Source organism: Mercenaria mercenaria, chromosome 9 (genome assembly GCF_021730395.1).
Source record: "Mercenaria mercenaria strain notata chromosome 9, MADL_Memer_1, whole genome shotgun sequence".
NCBI classification, from domain to species: domain Eukaryota; kingdom Metazoa; phylum Mollusca; class Bivalvia; order Venerida; family Veneridae; genus Mercenaria; species Mercenaria mercenaria.
In genome coordinates, this window is record NC_069369.1 from 60,945,014 (window position 1) to 60,952,018 (window position 7,005).

The following is a 7,005-nucleotide window of genomic DNA, read 5'->3' on the forward strand; positions in this document are numbered from 1 at the left end:
TAAGAATTTAATGTCTCGAAAAGAGAAACTGAAAGAAGCGAAAAGGAGTAAATTCAGCGGGTTGTATACACCGAACTGTAGTTTTCTTATATAAAAGTTAACACCCCCTTTTCTTTTTGTTTTTGTAAAGCAGAGATCTAGTTCTTTATAGGAATACAAGTCTCTGAAAATCTGATATGCTAGAAAATGTCGAAAAACCGTTATGAAGTAAGTGGATTTTATATGAAATAAAGAAGAGCTGGATTTAGTGGTGTTCAGCCTATAAGGGGCAATACATGGTATTTTGTCAAACTCCTCTGAAAACAATAAAAATGTCATTAATCTATTCTTTATGATGTAAAACGGTGACAAATGGCTGAACACTTAAATTTCTTGTGATTTTGGATTTTAGATCGAATTTTCGAAGAGGGGGCTCTATTTTGGTCCGTTTTAGGACCTAGTAAATGTCTTTTCTCGCATTTTAGCACAAAAATTGTCTAAATATTATTGAAATTAGCATGTTTCTGAATGAAAAGGACAAACATCGTAATGATTAAATGGATTTTGAATGAGAATTTGACGAATAAGGTAAAATAAATCGAAATATTGCTTGCACAGGGCTAAATTTCGCGTATTTTGGGGGATGGGGGTGACCTGTAATGAATTGTCATTTCTCTATATTTTCTCAATATTTTGCAACAAAACTAAGCAGAATCATTGTAAAATAGGTGTACCTTGAGAATGAATGCAAATTCATGGAGAAATCAAACAAAAACATTTTCTTATAGGCTGATCACTACCAAATGGAAAGTAAGCCTCCGCAGGTCTAGTCACAAGTAGTCCAAATATAAATAGTACTAATCTTTTTTCCTTTCCTAGTGCATTTTCTCGACAGCAACGTGCTTACTACCGTGTTTCAGTATGTATCACTTTGCATTCTATTGAAATCGGCATGTTCCTATCGCATGCTGGGTAAAAATGGCGGAGTAAGAATTTAATGTCTCGAAAAGAGAAATTGAAAGAAGCGAAAAGGAGTAAATTCAGCGGGTTGTATTTACCGAACTGTAGTTTTCTTATATAAAAGTTAACACCCCCTTTTCTTTTTGTTTTTGTAAAGTAGAGATCTAGTTCTTTATAGGAATATAAGTCTCTGAAAATCTGATATGCTAGAAAATGTCGAAAAACCGTTACGAAGTAAGTGGATTTTATATTAAATAAAGAAGAGCTGGATTTAGTGGTGTTCAGCCTTCATAGTAATTAATCAGTAAGACGTCAGTAGACGCTTGCTGTTTACGGTTGACAAAAGCGTTTCGCTTACTGCTTTGAACGTGGAATTAATATGTAAATGAGCGTCTGATAATAAGAATTTAGTGCTAAATACATTTTCTACGAAGACAAAATAGATAAAATACAATATTTTCAATGCAAAACGATTTTCATCACCTGTCACAACCGAAATTCATTAAATATATTTATATTTGTGTTTATGACGTCATACTTCCACATTGGTGCAGTGGTTAGCGAGTTCGCATTGAAAACCAAAGGTCGGAAGTTCGATCCTCACAAGAAGCATTTTTTTTTAATGTTTTTTTTTTTTTCATTTTTTTTCTTTTTAGTTTTGGAAGTATTGTAAAAACTAAAGGCATTCATGTGAAATTTAACAAGTGTTTTGTTAGTGATGTCTGGTTCCAATATACTGTCTATACAGTAGTCAGTAGAAAAACCTTTTTTTTTTCAAAAAAAAACCAAAAAAAAACCAAAAAAGGTTTTTGGATCAAAATATACAGGCACTGAACTGTGAAAAGCACATAATGCTCTTCTTCCCGTTCACATATATATCATCCACAAGCTTAAAAATCGCTGACCAGAGTTTATCACTAGGAAAAAAAACTACTGATTATGAATTATCAGTAAACATAAAAAAAGGTTCCTACTATACCGTCCCTATTCTTTAGTGCTAAAAGATTAACAAAAAAAATGTCATAGACTGCTTACTTAGCAGCTCAGTAAATAAAACAGGGGTTTTCGAGAATTTCGGCACACAAGAGTTTTTCTCTGGGTAAAATTTTCATCATTAACTTTTAGATGACTAGTCTTTTGGGTTTAAAACTTTCTTAAATTCGTAGATCTATATAGCATATTTGTAGAGTTTTCGCTTGTCAAGATTTAATCTTAATGCATTCTAAGACATTCAGTCAAAAATCATGAATTATCATTAATTCTTAAAATTAAAATGGATCTAAAAGAACATAAACTTTCTAAAACAGATCCATAATTCCAGATAATTCCAGCAGCACTCCTTTAATTTTCAAGGGGCACTGGTGATTTTTCAAGGGAGCTCTGCCTTCTAGGTAGCACCTAAGTTCATATTAAATTTGAATTAAATGAATCCAAATGGGTAAACTCTACATGAAACTCATGTTGGTTTTAAAAAATAGTGAAACAAGATCGCTTAGAGCCCCAAGCCATTTTTTGCAACGACACTGTTGTACATTTGCATGTCTGTGTTTATCAAAGCAGAAAAACGTACTAAAATTAAAAAAAAATCAAACTATAGTTTAAATACCCACAGGAAATATCTACCTTTGTAACAGAATAGTATACGTAGATACCTGAAGATGTAAGCGGCCAGTGCATAACACAGTATTCGGAAGGCCTCCGTTTCCTCTTTCTTCAGACGGCTGAGAAATGGCAGATGACGCGTTGTATTTTTGGTGGCTGCTGCCACCAGTGTCAAAAAGAATACTCCGTTTGAAAAATCTTGTCAGTTCTTAAGACCATCCTAACAACACAACCAAAAATAGTTCAAAGCTTTCCAGGTAAACAATTATCTATACAACGTGCAGAATATGCAAAGCTACAATATATGTCTTAATACCATTTTTAATGTAAATTCGGCGACTAAAATCAATACAAACTGAAGTCAACGTTTCAATTAAAACAACCACGTGTATGAATACAAATATGCAAATTTATGGTCACGTGAATAAACGATGACCTCATGTCACCTGAACTGGAGCGGTGATATTGATTAGCTATTGCGTACTGCCCCAGAGGTCACGTAGCTTATAACGTAGAAAAGGTAGCTTATATATATAGAAACTTAGCCTGGGAATCCAGACTGACAATTCAAAAATGTTTCCTAACCGCAGTGTCACATGTATAACTCCCGAAATTTAAGGCTTTATTTGATAAAGAACAATGACTTCTGCTAGCAATAATCCGCGGCTAAAAATAGAAACGGAATTTCAACGGAAAAGGTTCCAAACATTTCCGGTCCATAGACAATACCAGTTTGTACCTCTGATAGTTTTCCAGCAAGTTGTAACACTTTTCAAATATGTCAGAACAAACTTAAATGTTCGTCATAGTTATCAAATTGTAAGATATTATATTAATGCAACCCTAGTGATCTAAGAATGTTACTGAATTTTCGACTGCATTGTCTCGTTTTCGTTTCAAGCACGCCAAAAAAAATGACCACATGTTAATTAGGCTATTTATAGAAAATCGATAATCAGCAGTGATATGGATTTCCTCAGGCGTTGATACTGCCAATTAACACTCTAATTAGCGCAAATTTAGTGAGTTGATTTATGAACAGGACAGTACTTTATTGATATAACTTGAACACGTACAGTTCATCGTTATATCAAGAACAAAATATACTAAAACATGCTTAGCAATACGAGAGTGAACAAAAATAAAAGAACATTCAGTTAAGGATAACATGGTGTAAAAGGCTTCAATTTCACCTAAAGCTTACATACAACTTGATAATTTTAGCTTTAAAAATGTCAAACGATAGAAATAAGGTGCATACTGACAAGTTATATAGTGACAGAAGTTTTCAAAAAATTTCCCTTAGATTACCTCCCCTGATAATTTTGGTTTTTCATGAGTTATCTCCCCTGAAAACTAGAAAAAAGTGATTTTCTCCTTTTCCCTACGGGGAATTTTAGATTTCTTTTTGATATTTGTACCAGAATCATATAATGCAGCTTTCTACCGCAAAATTTTCTCAAAACTCAAGTTCAGATTCTCATAATCAAAGAAATTTTTTATATTTCCCATAGGCATCAATGTTAACTTCAATACCGATTATCTCCCCCCAAAAAGATAAAATTTGAAAAATCTCTCGGTGAAAAGTTTTTGATGTTTAATTTCTTTACAGTGACTAAATTTCATTTAAATATTACCATCCAGTTACAAGATATGAAATATAGCTATTACACCATGTTATCCTTATTGTTTGCAATGTGACCTGCCGTGAGAATCAAAGACATGTATGTTTTCTAAATAATATTCCCTCACGGATAATCTTCCTTCAGCAAATGTACAATATAAGATACTATATGTATGCATAGATACACATGTATTCGGTATAATTTCGTTTGACAAAACACGAGTTATCAAAGTAGAAACCCACAGGTCGCCCAAGCTCAGAAGTGTTGCAAGCTCGCTTTGACTAAGTGGTGCTACTGTATCACGATTTCATCAACTTGTAAGCCCGTGAAAATGGGCGCAGCGATAATACTAATACTCGCCTTTTTGAAACGGCAATCTGTCAGACTGTAGCAAGTCGTCGGACAACAGATTTAACCAACTTAAAAAATTGAATTGTTTCAAGACAGATTCTGCTCACTTCAGCTAAATTCATTCGAGTCGCACCATGAGAAAAACAACAGAGTGCATTTGTGACCAGCATGGACCTAGATCAAACTGCGGATCCGCACACCACTCTGGTCAGGATCCTTGCTGTTCGCTAACAGTTTCTCTAGTTGCAATAGGCGTTGAAAGTTAACAGCATGGATTCTGACCAGAATGCGCGGATGCACAGGCTGGTCTGGATCCATGCTGGTCGCAAATGCACTATGCTGGTTTTCTCATGGTGCGTCTCAGTATATCTGGATACAAATATATGTATAAACATTAAAACGGTTTCGTTTCGCCAGTTACATATTTTCGACTTTTTCTCGGTCTGACTAAAGTTGTAAGTTTGTCTGACTTAATGTCCAGCATTTTTGCGAAGCCTGCTGTTATGTCTAGCGAACATTTGAGTATAACAGATGGAGTGATAATTATTGCACCTCTAAAATATTCTGGCTGCAGAACTGACATTCTGAGGTGCATTTGTGGTGCATGTTTGTGTTGTTTTCTTTCACAAAAGTCTCATGAAAACCACAGCTATCTGATACGGACTAAATCAGTGTGTATAATAATTCATGACAGACACTGCCCAAAAGCTTTAAAAAGAAATCTTAAAAGTTGAATGATTTGGAGAAAAAGCTTATATTATTTATTCATAGTAAAACATCTTCGATGTAATTTATGTTGTAGTTTTCGTCACAAATAATCAAAAAGGATCAAAACTATTCGTTAAAGACTGAATCAGTGTGTATGTAAACAATGGCTGGCAATGAAAAAGTATTAATTTTGAAACCAAAGCCGAATATTAAAAAAAAAAGTGCAAAAAAAAGTTCTTATCGTTTATATTAACAATTCCTCAGTTGTCGCTTTCTTTGTAATATTTTAAACATTGATTAGCAGCCACCATCAGCGCTTTGAGCGCTTTGATTTAATCCAGTTGGAGGACAGATTTATGTCTGTCATCCAGTCAACAGAGATCGTAAATCCGAGAAAAGAAATGTCAAATTATCAGGAGGGTGAACTAATTAAAGCAAAATTTGGAAAGAAATTTTATGAATTTATGAAGCAGAAGCAGTACATCTGTATCAAAGGATTCGATAAGTCCACATAAAATTTCGGGCCAGAGTACCTTCTATGAGAAGGAATCATACTCATAATGGACCCTCTCCGTGGTTCAAGTCGAATTACTGAGATCTCCCACGGAATGAGAGTCATGGGTTCGAGCATTGCCACCGGCTACAGTTCTCCATTAAATGACAGGGCATTTTTTAATTTTATGATTTACATTTACAGGAAAATATAAATATTTTCCAGTTTTCTTCAAAGCACGAAGCAGAAAAACACGTAGCATAGTTCGGACACGATACCAAAGTCTGCAAGTTGAAGTTTGCGACCAAAATTCCAGTCGGAATGTGCAACACAGAAATTGTTATTTTTATCTAGTACGGGGATGTGAAATATTGACTTGTTCAAAAATAACACAGTATCTCTATACATATACAACTAGTTGGACTGCATGTCAAATTGTATAGTGATTTAGCACCATATATCTCTACCCAGCTATAGAGTGCTTGTACCTGTGCTTGGCGTAAATCATTTTATGCAACGAAAACAAGATATCCCGATTTTTGTAATTTAGCGGGTTATTTCTACGGGTGGGATATTTCTGTGTTTCTGTGGTCTCTCGGTAAAATCGCAAACATATTTCCAGCAGAATATTTACCTAGCAAAAATTTAAACCGTAAACAAGAAATATCTTTAAAAAAGATGGTCGGCGTGATGTAACTGAAGCACAAGTTATATATGGGCAGAAACCTGTATTCTAAATCTTTTGGCAATGTTGAAAGGGGCCTCTGTGAAGTTTTGTATAAAGGAGGACAGTAGTTTTGAAGAAGACTGTGTTTAGAAATTGTGGTGGGACACACGACGGACACCAAACAAAGCTCACTTTGAGCCTTTGGTTTTAAAAGATGGTAACAGTAAGCAAACAATATTGAAATACGTGCTATACTTTATTTCTGGAATTGTTGGAAGCAACATGAACCCTTACCCTACTTCAGCTTATTATCAAATTTATCTATCATTCAGAATATGTACAGTAATGTTTTCGCCGGAAAGATTAATTTAAAATTTAGAGTCTAAAATTTAACAGTATCGGACATGTTGTTGCAGGTTAGTAATGATTTGCACTGGTTAGAAATTGTTGCTGTAATGCAGGGTAAGAGTTAATGACTGTATAAAACAAAACTTAAGGACAGGAATCTTAACAAAACAGAAATAACAAGAAAACTTAACAAAACAGAAATATGTACGGATGAGCAGATGAATATTTGGTTACGCACACCTGTTCAAGTGGTACGCATACAACCCGATGGT